We start from the raw sequence: 17,819 nt of genomic DNA, 5'->3' as shown, positions 1-17,819 counted from the left end.
GAAGACAATGGGGTTTCCTACGGAGACAGCCAAGGCAGGTCAATCTTTCTTGGGTAGTTGAGTTCTACTCCAACTTCTACATGCCGACCCTACAGTCTGTTTATGTCCGGCAAAAGCAAGTCCCCATCACAGAAGTGGCCATTCAGCAAGCTCTGAGTCTTCCCCCTATTCCAGCAGGAATGGACGCTTTTCAAGAAGCCGCCCTTCAGCACCAGAGATACCAATTCGACTGGGACTCCGTTCTCGGAGTCATCGCCTTACCTGGCAGCCGTTGGATCTACAGATACCACCGTACCCGCCCTAAGGGAATCTTGGCTTCAGCACTTACCTTGGAAGCTCGCGTATGGGCGCAAATCATGTCCCATTACGTCTTTCCGAGCACTCATGAGTCCTCCTTCACTGCGGACATGGCTGTTCTACTATGGTGCATCCTTACAAACCAACCTCTGAATCTCTCAAGACATATCCGGAATGCTATGGAATGCGTACAAATTGCGAGCAACTTACCTTTCCCTGCCTTGGTCTCAGATCTTGTCTCAGCAGCCGGAGTCTCTTACAGAGCTGGGGACACCAAAGCCATGCTTCCACGGGATGATCAGTATGTCCCTAATGGGAAATACCTCAGACTCTCAGCAGCCACTACAAGCCTTCCTACTGCTCCAGTTGAAGATAATCCTTCTTCAACACCACAAGCATCTACAACTGAGAAATTGCTCCAGCAGATAATCGAACGGTTGGATCGACAAGAACAGAAAGCAAAGATGAGAGAGCGCCGTAACGAGCGCCGATTCAAACACCTCAAGGAGCTACTCAAGGGACACTTCAGAGACTCAGACACCTCGGACTCCACTTCCTTTACCAGCACAGGGAGCCATGACGGCCCCGACTGTGGAGATACTGCTACCAGCCCACCCCTGTTCCTGACAGATGGCACTGAGGACAGTCCAAAGCCTTAAGTGTGGGGAGGTCGATCAGTACCTGACTTCCGGAGGTAATTTCTCTTCGCCAGCACCAATAATTAGAATATTTTAGTTAGATTTTCTTTCCTTTATAGAATAGAATAAATTGCATAGGTTAGGATAGTTGCATGCATGTTCTACTTGATTGAAAAGACAATAAGTTTCTTTTAAAAATCTATCTTTGGAACAAAATCTCACTAATTTTTCAAAAATTGTTATGATAAATTTGCTTGAGTTGTATTTGGAACATGATATTTGAGTTAAAGAACACACAACCTGTGAAAGATTTGAGCCTTTATGAATGGTTACATTATTTAACCATAATTATTTCATTCTTGTGTGTTTACTTCTCTATGATTGTAATCTATATTTTGTTTTATCTTATATGTCCAATAGTTATTATATTTGCATGCTTGAACATGATTGAGGCCATTATTTGTTTAAACTCACTCATCCAAATTAAGCCTACCCTTTTCAATTACCTTTGTTAACCACTTTGAGCCTTTAATTCCCATTTGTTCGATATTTTACCACATTACTAACCTTAAGCCAAAAAATAATTGTATATCCCAATTTGAATACTTGGTTAGCTTAAGATAGAATTGTGTGTGCTAGTTAAGTATGAGAAATTGTGGGAACAAAAGTTGTTAAGGGAATGTGTCATAAAAATTTAAGGGGAATTTGGATACCTACTCATGTGAAAATATAAGAATGAAAAATCTATGTGCATTGATAAGCTTTATTTATTTTTTAAAAAAAAAAAAAAATATATATATATATATATATATGAAAAATCAATAAATAAGGGGACAAAATTACCCCAATGTTAAATTCAAAATTCAAAAATCAGTGCACATATGATAGAATCAAAATACGAAGTTGATACATGAGTAGGGATTGAAAAAGGGAACTCTGGGTAGCTAGGTATGAACTTTAAAGACTACATTAAGTGTATACAAGTTAGGTTGGAGCTTGGGTTAATTAAAGATTCAATTTATTAGCTCACTTGACCAAATATACACCCCTACCTATGCCTTAGCCCCATTACAACCTTGAAAAGACTTCATGATGTTTGCATTGGTGTATTAACTGTTGTTGATTGGTTAGGAGAAGAACAAAAGTTAGACAGGATGATTAGAGAAGGATAGAGTGACCACCCTATACACTAGAGATTAGAGCGTACATACATTATCAGTGAGGGTTCAATACTTGAATTTTCAAGTTCCCTGCTTTCATGAGCTATCTTCTTGCACTTTTATCCATTTTATTGTGTAATGATAAAATAAGTGGAATTTGATTTGTAATTATTTTGAAGAGCTTATTTACTTTTGATCAAGTGGACAAGAATCATATAGTTGCATATATATATATATATATATATATATATATATATATATATATATATATATATATAGGTTTGCATTGCATTTCATGAGTTTCTACATGTTCATACTTATTTCCTTATCTCCTTCAATTAAGCATGAGGACATGCTAATGTTTAAGTGTGGGAAGGTTGATAAACCACTATTTTATGGTTTATATTGTGTTTAATTATGTGGTTTTATCATGATCCTTACCCACTTATTCATTAAATTAGCATGCATATTAGATTTCTTTACCGGAATTTATTACCTGTTTGAAAATTGCTTCCTAGAGACTTTAATTATTCAATTTTAATTCTCCTTTATTCCATTCGATGCCGTAATCTATGTGTTAAGTGTTTCAGACTTTATAGGGCATGAATGAGTTGGAGATTGGAAAGGAAGCTAGCAAAAATGGAAGGAACACAAGAATTTGAGGAGATAACCAGCGAGAAGTGATGCGGTCGTATGGCTCACGCGACCGTGCGAAGGAGAGCAAATTGCAGTGACGCGGCCGCATGGTTCACGCGGCCGCACGGATTGGAAAACCCAAGCGATGCGGTAGCGTAGACGACGCGAACGCGTGGCGAGGAAAAGCGTGAATGACGCATCCGCATGGATGATGCGATCGCATGACATGTGCAATCTGCATAATCTACAGAATTCGTTGGGGGCGATTTTGGACCCTATTTCGACCCAGTTTTCGACCCAATTTTCGGACTAGAGTCAGAGAACATGCAGAAACAAATAACACATTCATTCAGAGACGGTTTTAGATCTAGTTTTACTCTCTTAGGTTTTTCTCTCTAGGTTCTAGAATTTTAATTTTTAATTGGTCTTAGCATTGGAACATTGAGAAGGGTTATTTCCTCATCAAGACTATGTCATTCTAGTTCGTTTTCTCAACTTGGTTTTATTCTTCCATGTTCTTTGCTTTGTTCAATTTTGTCATTCAGATACTTTTATGATTATTTAATGCAAGGATTATTTCTTTTTAATTCAATTTCAATTCCAATAATCATGTTTTCTTTTAATTCCCTTTCATGTGCTATGGATTCTTTATTTACAATGCGTGAGTAGTTTCCTCACTTGAGGGGGAGTTGATTAAAAGGAACTCTTGAGTTGGAAGGATTGAAGAAAAATTTATAATTGGGTTAAATGTTGGATTGCTATCCTGTCACCAACGCCAATCCCTTTGAACTAAGTGGGTTGCAACTTGTAAACAGATCTGGCATTCCAGCTTGTTTGACTTTCCCTTACTTAGTGAAGGATAACCAAACAGAACAACCATTAATTATAAATTAATCTTACAATCACTCCATCAATAGTAGAAATTCCAACCAATCAACTCCCAGTCAAGGCTTTTATTCATATTAATTAAATTTCCTCAATTTAAATTCCAATTTACCCAACTCAACTTCTTCGAACATCAGATTAATAAGATAGCACACTTTTCTGCAACTTGTTGGGAGACGACCTGGGATTTAAAACTCCCAGTAATTTTTAACTCAAACTCTCTGTGACATACTTCTAAATTGATAGGCAGATTTTCAGTGAGTTAAGAACTATACTTGCAACGTAACCATTTTAATAATTTTTAATTCACCAGCTTCTGCGTCTCATCAGCGTAGCATGCCAACTACTGGAACCAAGACAAGATCATCGGCATGGCACGCCAGCCTTTAGGCGTGGCACGCTGGTATAAGTTTCCAGAGAGGCTGAAGGAGGCCAATTACATGGGGCATGCCACTTGGTATCGAAGGCGTGGCACGCCATTCAGCATTCTTCACTTAGGCGTGCCACTTGAGTAGCCAGGCGTGGCACGCCAGTGTCATTCAGAAGAGTAGCATTGGGGCGTGCCACTTGAGTTCGTGGCGTGGCACGCCAAACAGGGCAACCACTTACTCACAAGAGGGGCGTGGCATGCCAGACCCTGGGCGTGCCACGCTAGTTCAACTTTCCAGAGAAGCCCAGCTAAGCATAAAGCAAGGGCGTGGCATGCCAGACCTTGGGCGTGGCACGCCAGTACAAGTTTTCAGAGGCAAAGAGAAGTGAGAAAGGCAAGGGGCGTGCCACTTGAGTTCGAAGGCGTGGCACGCCAACACAAGAAATCTACTATGGCGTTCCACTTGAGCTCGAAGGCGTGGCATGCCAAGGTTGGAAGAGGGACGAGCGTCCCACTTGAAGGATTAGGCGTGGCCCGCCAAGCTGGAAATGAAGAGCACGTGACACGCCAGAGTCACGCCAGGCACACGCCAGCTGAGAAGTCATGCTTATTGAGTGGTTTCTTTTCCCTCCAAAATGTAATTTTCCTTTTTCACTTTTGTAATTCTTTTATTTTACTAAGCAGTCAGTTTTAGATCCACTTTTACACTTTACTTTTGAGTACCTTTTGAGCTATGAGTAGCTAACTTCCCTCTCATTGAGAGAGGGAGCTCTGTTGTACTTGATGGATGAATGATAGTGAAATCCTTCTTCTCTTCATCTTCTCTTTGATTTGCTAGAAGGAATTTCGTTCTTAATGCTTAGTGTTCAATTATCTTGGGAAAGAGATTGAATGCAATTGGGTTTCATGGGAACCTTGGGAAAGGAAACATGAAACCATGCTTGAAATCCCTTCTCACATCATAGTAGAATCTGGGTTTTGGTGTTTGGATATGTGACATATAATCCTCCCTCTACTTGGACCTATGATGGTGTGTGGTATAATCAGGGACCAAGCATATCTCTCTTCATGAGCAATTAGACCAAAGAATTGGCTATTGATCAAGATCTGAGAGATTGAGTCGCCAAGGGATTGGGGCTCAATCAATCATGATTGCCAAGAGGTCAATGAGTTACATGATTGAAGAGGATATAAGCTAGACTTGATCCAAAGAGACAACATCTCCCAATCTCAATGAATTTCCCCATTCTTATCTATCCATTTCTTTACAGCTTATTTTTACATTCAGCAATTCCCCATTCCCATTTACATTCAAGTCATTTATGATTTTGCACTTTACTTTCTGCCATTTATATTTCTGTAATTTATCACTTTTCTTTATATTCTAGTCATTTACATTTATGTCAATTACAATTCTGCACTCTATAATCCTATTGATCCGCTTGACTAATTCATCAATTGATTAAAACTACTCGAATTTGCCAATCTCTGTGGATACAATCCCAATCCACTGTGGGTTATTACTTGACGATAATTTTGGTGCGCTTGCCAAAAGGACTAATTCACCAATTTTGAATGGGGTGTGAATTCCGGTCATCAAATATTCAATTCTAGGTTTGGTGTTTCACCATAGACTTCCCTAAAGAGCACATTGCATTTTTCATCGTAACTGGTTAAAAGCTCCAAGCAATCAGAGAAACTACTTGACAAATTTTTTATTTTCAGTCATAGTTTATCTTCTTAATAAAATCACTTGCAGTTTCACACACATGTTCACCTTGCTGTATTTAGAAGAAATAAAGGAATTAAGTTTGGTGTTCACACACCAACTTAAGTGCTAAAAATCATAAGCAAACATATAGACTTACCATTTCTCAAGTGCTTAGGGAACAAGCAACTTCCAATAGTTTTGCAGGAAGACAATCAAACTTTTGGGAAAGCTATGCAACATCATCCAGGAAGAAAGAGAATACCAAGGCTAGGAAGGGTGATGAACAACAAAAAAGATACCAAAAGGTTGTATTGTCACTTAATTGCTTGTACTTTGAATTACTGATATTGGAAGTTTGAATATACCCCTACTGAATAGTATACTTTGTCTGAATTCTGTTTGTTTAATTTCTTTAATTCCAAATAAGTGTTTTAGTCTAAGTGTCTGGGTGAATTTCACTTGCTTGAATGTATGCTTGTCCTACTTGTTTTAATTAAATAAAAGAAAGGTTTGAACAAAAGTGAATTGGTTCTATTTAGTAAGGAATAAAATAAAGATTGAGTGGTGGTATGTATGTCTGATGGTGTAGCTAGCCCACTAATAACTAATAGAAGGTAGAGTGTCCCTCCTTAGTGTAAACTAGGATGCTGTCTATGAATCTTAGAAGTAAAATTCCTTGGATGAAAGAAAGAACAAATATGAAAGAAAGTAAAAGAAAAGCCAAAAGTGGCAACAAAAATGGAAGAAACAAAGAACAAGGCTAGACACCAATAGCTTGGACCTTAAGACATATGCTTGTGGTATCTCTGTACTAGGATCTGCTTGGATGACTAGGTTCTATGGAGTGCTTTAACACTTGGTAACTTGGGTTAACTAACCCGAGATTATCAACCAAAAGTCCATTATCAAGAGCAACCTAGTTACAAGGCATTTAGTAACCCAAAGAGGTGCTGGGCACCAATGTCTTAAGAAGAATTGTGAGCCAAGTGTCTGTGGTAAAATTGTGTTGAATGAAAATAAGCTAAGAAGCTGCTACAACACATGACATTAAGCTACAAGTGAGAAATAAGTTCACAGAAAAAAGAAAAACAAAGAAATCAAAACCAAGGATGAATAATAAGAGGTCATAGCAGTATGCTGGTTGAAGCTTAAAGGGACAATTCTCACCTAAGAGTCAATAAAACTGAGTTGCAACATTCTCTGCATAAAACCCCATGAATCAATTTCAATCACTTGCTGATATGGACATATATTACCTTCTATTTCAATCATTCTTCTCATAATTTAGTGCTTGCTTGGGGACAAGCAAGATTTAAGTTTCGTGTTGTGATGCCAAGGCATCTTAGGCTAGTTTCACTAGCCTTTTTCTTTTGTTTTTAGTAGGTTTTATACACTTTCTTCAGCTATAAGTAAGCAATTGGGTTAAAAATTCATGTATGCATAGATTCATTCAACCATGGTTATTTTGATGCAATTTCATGAGGACTATGCCATAATTACTTGTGTGCTAAGAATGATGAGATTTCTCATGACTTTAGCAAGGCTTTGATGCATGCATTGATTGATGACAGGTAAAGAAATGCATGGAAGGAGGTTGAAGAATGGCCATGGAAAGGATGAAGAGGAGGCAACGTTGGAGGCCAAAGTTGGACCACCAACGTTGCCTTAAATGTTGAGAGGAATGAAACAGGGGATCTTCTGCATAATTATCTGATACCCACGTTGGAGGGAGCGTTGGTGAGCCAATGTTACCTCCAACGCTTGATACAAAGTGCATTTTGGAAAATTAGAAAAACTATGGCGACGCGTACACGTACTATATGCACACGCGTGGATTGTGAATTTTTGACAATCCACGAGCACGCGTAGGTAACACACACGCGTGGATAGGCCAACGTTGGAGGAAACGTTGCCAGTCCAACATTGAGGCCAACGTCCGCGATTTGAGCTCTAAATATTGATTTTGAAAAAGCGCATCGACGCGCACGCGTATGCTACGCGTACGCTTGAGCGTAAAATTTGGCAATCCACGCACACGCGTAGGTGACGCGCACGCGTGGATGAATCAACATTGGAGGGAGAATTGTTGGTCCAACGCTGAGGCCAACGTGCGTGAAAATGTTTCAAAATTGGAATTGGGGATTTTGCATCCAAGCGCACGCGTAGGAGACGCGTACGCGTGAATGAGCATTCTGACCCCAAACACACGCACGCATAGGCAGCACAGACGCGTGAACTGGTAATTTGTACCATCCACGTGCACGCTTATATCACTCCAACGTTGAGTCAAATGTTGCTCAAAACGTCCAAAATTCATTTTTCCTGAAGGACGTTTGACTCAACGTTTTTCCTTAAACGTGGCTCAAATGTGGGCATCAAAACTCTGCAAATCAAAGCACATCTCTCGTTAACAGCATTGGAGCAACTTCAACCCATTTCAATTAAGGCCAAAAGTCCAATTTAGAGGCTGAAGATCAATAGAAGAAAGTGAATAAATAGCTTATAGTTCAAGTTAGTTGTGGGGGGCTTGCAGACTGATACTGAAACTCTGCCCAATTCAATTTTACTTTCTCTGCAATTTTTGTTCTTCTGCAATGTATCTTTCAATTCCATTTTCCATTTTGAGAGCTATGAACAACTAAACCCCTTTCATTGGGTTAGGGAGCTCTGTTGTAATTCAATGGATTAATAATAGTTTTCATCTTCTTCTTCTTCTTTCTTTTCTCTTGATTTTTGTTAGAAAGTTTTGATCTTAATTCAATTAGATAGTTGTCTTGACAGAGAAGCTATCCATAATTGGAATTCCTCTTATCTTTGAGAGAGGGACGAGGAATTCATGCTAGAATTGCTTTCTCACATTGGATTCGATTGGGGGTTGGATGGATATTGTGATATTTAATCCTACCAATACTTTGATCTATGAATTTGTATGGTATAATCAGTGGCCAAACTTTAACTCTTCCCATGAGCAATTAAATCAAGACATTGGGCAATTATTCATGGTTAGAGAGATTGGTGAGCTAAGACATTGGGATCCAATCATCTAAGATTGCCAAGCAAAGTCAATGAATGCATTAATTGAGGAAGAGATGAAAATGATTTTATCCAGAGAGTTCAATATCTCCTGAATCCCAATGAATCCCCTATTCTGATCTTACCCATTCTGTTTACATTCTGTTCATTTATATCATGCTTAATCCCCATTCCCATTTAATTTCTTGCGATTTAAGCTTCTGCACTTTAATTACTTGCAATTTAAGTTCCTGCCCTTATTATTCTGCAATTTAATTTTGTTCCTTTAATTTCTTGCAATTTAAGTTTTCCGCTAATTTATATCCTGCGATCCCAATTTCAATTCGGATTTAGTTCAACTAGAACAATTCTCCAATTAACATTGATCAACCAACCAATCCCTGTGGGATTCGACCTCACTCTACAGTGAGTTTTACTTGACGACAATCCGGTACACTTGCCGGTAGAATTGAGAGGTAGAGAATGGCTATTTTGGGCTTGATATGGAGGCTGGAAAGAGTTATTGTGTGGGGTTTGGTATGGTCTTTGGTTAGTTTGTTGGTAGGTGAAATTGTGGTAGTGGTTGGTGTTTTGGGGCCTATGATCTTGAGTTTGGTTTTGCTGGTTCCCCACCCAAAGTTTGGGTGGTTCTTCTAGCCAGGATTGTAGGTTTTTGAGTGTGGATCATAGGTTTGTCTTGATGAGTTTTCAACAAAATTGGCTTGCTCCCAATCACCCTCTTCCTTTGCATTCACCACTTCTTGAGCTTGTGGTTGAGTGTGGACTGCTGCAACTTGTTTCCTTTCCATCTGCTTGGTGAGGTAAGCCAATTGCTTGGTGATCAACTTGTTTTGAGCTAACAATGCATCCATATGACTCAGCTACATCACCCCTCTATTTGAGTTTCTATCAGAGGCATAGAAGTACTCATTGTTGGCCACAGTTTCTATGATGTCAATGGCCTCATCAATTGTCTTCTTCTTGTTGAGAAAGCCTCCTGAAGAGTGATCTAAAGCCTTCTTTGATTCTTGTGACAATCCTTCATGAAAAATGTGCAACTGTACCCATTCATTGAACATGTCTGGGGGGCATTTTCTTGTCTACTCCTTGTATCTCTCACATGCTTCATAGAGAGTTTCACCATCTTATTGTCTGAACGTTTGTACCTCAGCCCTCAACCTGTTAACTCTTTGGGGAGGGTAGAATCTTGCTAGGAATTTGTTCACCACCTCTTCCCAAGTTGTCAAGCTCTCCTTAAGAAAGGATTCTAGCCACTTTGCTACCTTGTCCCTAAGAGAACAGGGGAACAAAAGCAGTTTGTAGGTGTCAGGATGGACACCATTAGACCTCACTGTATCACATTCTTACGAATGTGGTCAAATGTTGGTTGGGGTCTTCTTGGGCACTTCCTCCAAATGAGCAGTTGTTTTGAACAAGAGTGATGAGTTGAGGTTTTAACTCAAATTTATTAGCATGAACGGTTGGTTTATGGATGCTACTTCTACAGTTTTCTGGGTTTGGGTTGATGTAGGAGCCTAAAACCCTTCCCTCCTTCCCAACATGATTGGCTGCACCCTCTCTAACATGATTATGCACCTCTTCCTCATGATAGTTCTCCATATCATCCTTCATATTTATATCCAGCTCTTCCTATTCTTCCTCTACACCAATAACCCTCTTTCCTCTTGCTTCCTTTCTTTCTCTAAGGAAGGTCCTTTCAGGTTCAGATTCAAAAGAGGTTGAAGCTTCTCTTCTTCTACCTGTCATACAATCAACAAAACATGCTAGAAAGAGAAAAGTGACAGAATCACTCTTGTTAAGAATTGTGGTTAGGATGAGTAATGCAATTGATCAAACAGTTAGTGGGTTAGTGTGCTGAAATGTAAATAAGCAATGGAAACACAGATCAAAGTGCTGAAACTGAAAGTAACTAAGCTGAAATGAACAAATCAACAAAGAAAAGAAAATGTTCAATCCAGTTATTCTCTAATTTAATCATTGTCAATGAAAAATCAATCCCCAGCAACGGCGCCATAAACTTGATGCGCGGAAAATCTGTCTTTCAACAAATCTCCTTCAACAAGTATACCGAATTGTCGTCAAGTAAAAACTCACAATAGAGTGAGGTCGAATCCCACAGGGATTGATTGGTTGAGCAAATTTAATTAGAGGAGTTTTCTAGTTGAACTAAGCAAAGTTGGGTTGAGAATTACAGAAAGTAAAATGGCAGGAAAGTAAATGACAAGAAATGTAAATGACAGAAAGTAAATTGTAGAATATAAATTACATGAAAGTAAACTTGCAGGAATGTAAATGGGAATGGAGATGATGAGCATAAAGGTAAATAGCGGAATTAAAGGGAATGGGGAAGATCAGAGATGGGGGAGTTCATTGGGCTTAGGAGATGTTGCATTCCCTGGATCAAGTTCATTCTCATCTCTTCCTCAATCAATGCATTCATTGATCTCTTCGCGCTCTTAGGTGATTGAATCCCAATTCTTTGGTAATTCAATCTCTCTAAGCTTGAACAATTGCCCAATTTCTTGATCTAATCGCTCATGGGAAGAGATGAAATACGGTCACTGATTATACCACATGTCTAGATCAAAGCATTGGTAGGATTATATGTCAAAGTATCCATCCAACCCCCAATCCAGTCGAACATGAGAAAATATTTCTAGCATGATTTACTCATTCCTCTTCCAAGGTTCAAAGAAAATCAAAGTATGAGCAATTTTTCTTCCGAGACAATTGCTCAATTGGATAAAGATCGAAAGCTTTCAAGTAGATCAAGAGAAAAGAAAGAAGAAGAAGAATAAAAGCTACAATTAATCTATTGAATTACAACAGAGCTCCCTAACCCAATGAAAAAGGGTTTAGTTATTCATAGCTCTGGGAATGGAAATTGAAAATGAAAAGTACATTTTAAAATAAACTGAATTACAGAGAAAGTACAAATACAGAGTGTTTTCAATCCTGGATCCCCCCAGGTGCTAATCTCCCTTTTAGTTCAAAACTCCCCCTTATATACTACTTTTCTGATCTTCAGTTAGCTCTGCAAGTCTCTGCATGTGGGCCTTTAAGCATAGTTGAAGCAGTTACAATCTTAGTGGGCTTAGCTCAGTTTGCAGGATGAGTTTGAGTTAGATATTTTCACGTTAGTCAGACCGTTAGTGTGGTTAACGTCAACTGTAAATCTTGGTTCGAAGACGTTAGTGACGTTAACTTTGTCACTAACGTTCCCAAAAGCTTTTGAAGTCACGTTATCCCCACCATTAGTGGCACTAACGTGGCCACTAACGTAGCATTTCCTAACCTTGATCAAGTTAATGGTGTTAGCTACACTATTAACGTCAAATTCATCTCTTCCTCCACGTTAATGGTCCACATTAGTGGTGTTGACGTGGCCATTAACATGGGCATACCTTGGCTCGAAGACGTTAGTGATGTTAACTACGCCACTAACGTTGCAAACTTCCTCCTCTTCCACGTTAGTGCCCATGTTAGTGGCACTAACGTGGGCTTCTGGGTCATTCCCAACGTTAGTGGTGTTAACTATGCCACTAACATTGCAGAGCCCCCTTTCTTCTACGTTAGTGCCCATGTTAGTACCCACGTTAGTGGCACTAATGTGGCCACTTATGTGGGCTTATGATGGCACTCCTAACGTTAGTGGTGTTAACTACACTACTAACGTTGGGGCTTCTTCTTTCTTCTACGTTAGTGCCCACGTTAGTGGCACTAACAGGACCACTAACGTGGACTTGAATGACCTTCGAAGACATTAGTGGTGTTAACTATACCACTAACGTTGCAAGCTTTCCCCTTATCCACGTTAATGGCCACGTTAGTGGCACTAACGTGGCCACTAATGTGGCTCTTCACTGCTTCTTCTGAAACCAAACAAACAAAGTTCATCAAAGTCTTGCTCTTAATCATGAGATGATGCATCATGCATTATATCATTCAATTCTTGCATTATTCTCATGAATTTGTTTAGAATTCACCATGTTTTCTTGAATCAAGGTATGGATGCATATTCAACCAAATACTTGCTTATTTCTTAAGAAAATGCATGAAATTAACCTAAAACATATAAAAAATGGCTAATAAAACTAGCCAAGATGCCCTAACATCAAAGAGCTAAGACTCTCCCTGCCAACCATGAGATGTCACACCAGGGGATTCTTGAGATTAAGTTGTTTGATGTGTGGGGTATTGACTTCATGGGACCTTTTCTACCCTCATATTCCAACAACTATATCTTGGTGGCAGTTAATTATGTGTCCAAGTGGGTGGAAGCTATGGCTCTACCCACTAATGATGCCAAGGTGGTGATTAGCTTTCTTCAGAGCTATATTTTCAGCCAGTTTGGTGTCCCAAGGACACTCATTAGTGATGGTGGAAGTCACTTCTGTAACAAACAGCTAGACTCACTTCTGCAGAGGTATGGAGTCCGTCATAAAGTGGCATCCCTCTATCACCCTCAGACAAGTGAACAGGTTGAGGTTTCTAACAGGGAACTCAAGAGGATTCTAGAGAAGACCGTCAGTACCTCAAGGAAGGACTGGTCTAGGAAGCTTGATGATGCTCTTTGGGTGTACCGAACAGCTAACAAGACTTCTATTGGCATGTCCCCTTATCAGTTAGTCTATGGTAAAGCCTATCACTTGCCAGTTGAGCTGGAACATCGAGCTTACTGGGCAATTAGGTATCTAAACTTTGATGCTCAGGCTACAGGAATAAAAAGGATACTTTAGTTGAATGAGCTTGATGATTCAGATATTCGGCCTATGAGAATGCCAAGCTCTATAAGGAAAGAACTAAGATATGGCATGACAAGAAGATTGCCATCAGAGTCTTTGAGCCAAGTTAGAAGGTGCTTCAGTTCAATTCAAGGCTTAAACTCTTTCTCGGAAAGCTGAAATCCCGGTGGTTAGGACCGTTTGTGGTAACTAGAGCATCACTGTATGGTCATGTGGAAATTCAAGAGGAGAATTCTAACAGAAAGTTTACAGTTAACGGCCAGAGGTTGAAGCACTATCTTGGAGGCGAGATTGATCGCCAAAGGTCCGCTCATCTACTGAAATAGCAGAACTGACCATCAAGCTACTGGCATTAAAGAAGCACTTGTTAGGAGGCAACCCGATATTTTTGTATCCTTAGTTTGATTTTTGTTGCTTTTATTCTATTATTTATTTGATTTTCGTTGAGTTCTACTATTTTTCCTTTGTTTTACGTGTGTTTTGATCATGCAAAAAATTAAGAACAGGAACCAGTACACTTAGAAGAAATTTTGACCACCCTGGGAGTGCCTAATGCAGACTAGGTGGCGCCAAACTTGGACTTTCCAAGTATGGCACCGGACACAACGCACAATTTGGGACAAGATTCAGCAAAGTGGCGCCAAACTTGGGTCTTCCGAGTTTGGTGTCGGGCACAGCGCATCAATTGAAGTTTAGCTCTGGAGGGGTGCGCCAAACTCTGGCTTTTCCAAGTTTAGTGCCACCATCAATCATCACACGAAGCACACTTTCTGCCAAGGGGCATGATAAACCCATATTTTATGATATATTTTGTGCTCAATTTGAGTGATTTATTCAACCATTCACCCACTTATTCATGTGAAATTGCATGGTTTTACTTTCCCTTCTTTATTATGTGATATATGTGAAAAACATGTTTCCTATTATTTAAAAATAATTATTTTAATTACCTTTTATTACCATTCGATGCCGTGATTTGTGTGTTGAGTATTTTCAGATCTCTTAAGGCAGGAATGATTTAAAGGATGGAAAGAAAACATACAAAAATAGAAGGAAAGCACAAAATGGAGTTTTTGAAGAAACTGGCAGCGACGCGAACGCATGGACGACGCAGCCACGTGCCTAGCGCGAAAAGGTAGTGACGCGAATGCGTGACTGACGCGGACGCGCGCCTTGAGCAGAACGCAGATGATACGTACGCGTGACCGAAGTGAACTCATGATAAGGAAAACTCCCAGATGACGCGACCGCGTGACCCACGCGGACGCCTGACAGACGCCACGCACCAGAAACTGCAGAAAACGTTCCCAGCGATTTCTGAAACCCTTTTTGGCCCAGATCCAAGTACAGAAAGCACATATTAGAGGTTATAAAGTGGGGGAATGCATCCATTCATAAGGAGATCTCCAATTATTCACTTTTCATAATTTAGAAGTAGTTTTTAGAGAGAGAAGCTCTCTCCTCTCTCCTAGGTTTTAGGATTAGGATTCCTCTTAAAGGAATTAGGATTTCAATTATTCATCAGGTTCAATATTTCTTTTACTTTATATTTCTCTTTTACTTTCAAATACTTTAATACTCTCATTTAATTACTTATGTTACCAATTTGGCTTATGAACTCTTTATGTTTAGATTGATTTTCTCTTATTAATGCAATTGAGGTATTTCAAATTTATGATTCTTATTTGGTTTAGCTTTTGATATTCTTGGCTTTAATTGATTAACTGGAGACTCTTGAGTTATCAAACTCATCGTGATTGATAATTGTTATCTTTGCTGATTGATTTAAATTCCTATAACTCTAGTCTTTCCTTAGGAGTTAACTAGGACTTTAGGTGTTAAATTGATTTATCCACTTGACTTATCTTCATAGTTAGAGGTTGACTTAGTGGGGAGCAAAATAAAGTTCTCATCACCATTAATAAGGATAACTAGGATAGGACTTCTAATTTTCATACCTTGCCAAGAGTTTTCTTAGTTATTTATTTACTAATTCCTGCAATTTATTTCCCTTGTTCAAACCTTTTCAAAAACCCAAAAAATATTGTTTTCCATAACCAATAATAAATCATACTTTCCTGCGATTCCTTGAGAAGACGACCCGAGGTTTGAATACTTCGGTTATTTATTTTTATTGGGTTTGCTTAAGTGACAAACAAAACTTTTGGTTTAGAAGCTATACTTACAACGCGATTATATTTGTGAATTTCTTTACCGATAGAAAATCCAGATCGTCAGGGCACCAAACTTGGCCCCCTTGAAGTTTGGCGTGGGATTCTTCAAAATATATATATATATATTGGGGTGGCGCCAAACTTGGACTGCGCCAAGTTTGGCGCCAGGAGAAAGCATGTGTTACGGGGTCTACGGCGCCAAACTTCAGCTTTTCCAAGTTTGGCGCCAGCTTACCTGATTTGGGCAATAATAAAAGCAAATCTCATCTGGTCCCCAAATCAATCCCAATATTTCCATTCTTTTTAACAACCCTGACCCTATGCCCCTCACCCGTGACCCCCTCCCAGCCCCTACAACCCTTCCCTTTTCCTTCCCCATAAAAACCTCTCTCCCCTCCCTATATATACCATCCAACCCAACATCTTTCACCAATCCCTGTACCCATAACCTCCCCCCCCCCTTGACCGCATTATACCACCCCCACCCTCCTCCATATTCCCTGCACCCATCCCTTGTTTCCTTTCCAACATTTACCCCTCCCAACACCCTCTATCCTCACCCGTGCCCCTCCGCCCCCCCCCCCCCCCCGAAACCCCACTTCCTATATAACCCCTCCCCAATCCCTTCAATACACTACAACAAACCCTCCATCCCTCTTCACCCCAACACACTTCAACCCACTTTCTTCCTTTCCTCTTCAGACCACAACCCCAACCACCTTCCCCCTATTCAACCGTGCCTCTTACTCCCCTTCTTTTCTTTTTCTTTTCTGTCCCTCATTAGTTTATATTTTCACACAAAAAAATCAGAAAAGAAAACTTTTAGCATTAATTTTTATTTTCTGCTTTTCTGTTTTTTTTTTTTTCACTTTCTTATTTCACCCTCTCTTTCTTCCCCTTTGTACTTCTCTAATTTGCTCGGGGATGAGCAACAGTTTTAAGTTGGTGTTGTCGCTTTGCTGGTTTTATTCTATTTATCTTCATGGCACCAAAGACCACTCAACCCTCCAAGAAAAGGAAAGGTAAAGAACCGGCCACCGGTTCTCATGATGCACGGAGATTTCACTCTAAATTGCATGAAGAGCATTTTTTTTAAGGTTACTAGCAAGAGGCCTGTATTGCCGGAAGTGCGATTTGCACTCCAACCGAATGAATACCCGAAATTCAGTACCAGATTTAGAGACGAGGATGGCATTTCCTATGTAATCTGCATACGGAGGTCGGACAATTGATGATTCAGGAATTTTATGGGAATCTATGGATCACATACAAAGATGTCTCTGGAGTTAATGAAAGGAACCACAGAAGTTTTGTGAGGGAAAGAATCACTGATTTTAATCCAAAAACTATCCAACAGACCCTTTGATTATCAGAAAATGCACCCACACTTCGATGCTACAGTGAGAGGGTAAACAGAGATCAGCAATTGGAGGAAGTGCTCGCTGATATTTGCATTCTAGAGACCCAGGGGAGGTTGGGCGCAGAGGGGAACCTGTGCCATCTCAAGAGCAGTGACTTGACTCCTTTGGCTAGGGGATGGCTAGATTTTATTTGGAGATCTATCATGTCCACTAGCAACTAGTCCGAGTGCACTGTGGACCGGGCCGTTATGATTCACTACATCATAAGGGGAGAGATAGTGGAAGTGGAGGACGTTATTGCTCAGCAATTCTATCACGTCGCCTCCAACACCGTTAAGAATGCCAGGTTAGGCTTCCCACATCGCACATACCGTCTCTGTGAGGCCGCGAGGGTAAAGATAGAGAATGACTTCTCTATTCTAGTCGAGAGACCTATCAGGAAGAAAATTATGGAACTGGTCAGGGAATACCAGAGGCTCCCCAGAATAGAACAAGCTGAAGAAGAAGCTCAACAAGACCATCTACTACTGCCTCAAGGATACTACTTTCCACCCCAAGAAAACTGGCAGTAGCTCACATCCTCCATTGAGCAGATGGGGATCACGCAGGATAGTCGCTGGCAATAGTACACTGCATCTATGGAGGAGATGAAGGTGACACAGAACATCCATTGGGAGCATCTCACCACCATCCTTGATGAGATGAGAGCTGCTCAAGACTCTCAGCACCAGGAGATTTATCAGCTGAGACAAGATTATAGCCGCCTGAGAGGACCATACGAATCACAGCCGGAGGAGAGAGATCCCCGC

At 40.1% G+C, this 17,819-nt stretch overlaps 1 non-coding gene across 1 annotated transcript; it reads left to right on the top strand.

Moving 5' to 3' along the window:
- Positions 1-9,786: 9,786 nt before the first annotated feature.
- Positions 9,787-9,890, top strand: LOC112788012 (small nucleolar RNA R71). The gene has a single exon (XR_003195393.1). It is a non-coding gene; the product is annotated as a small nucleolar RNA R71 (small nucleolar RNA).
- Positions 9,891-17,819: the final 7,929 nt, after the last annotated feature.

Source organism: Arachis hypogaea, chromosome 20, assembly GCF_003086295.3.
Source record: "Arachis hypogaea cultivar Tifrunner chromosome 20, arahy.Tifrunner.gnm2.J5K5, whole genome shotgun sequence".
NCBI lineage: Eukaryota > Viridiplantae > Streptophyta > Magnoliopsida > Fabales > Fabaceae > Arachis > Arachis hypogaea.
This window is presented reverse-complemented; position numbering and strand designations above follow the sequence as displayed.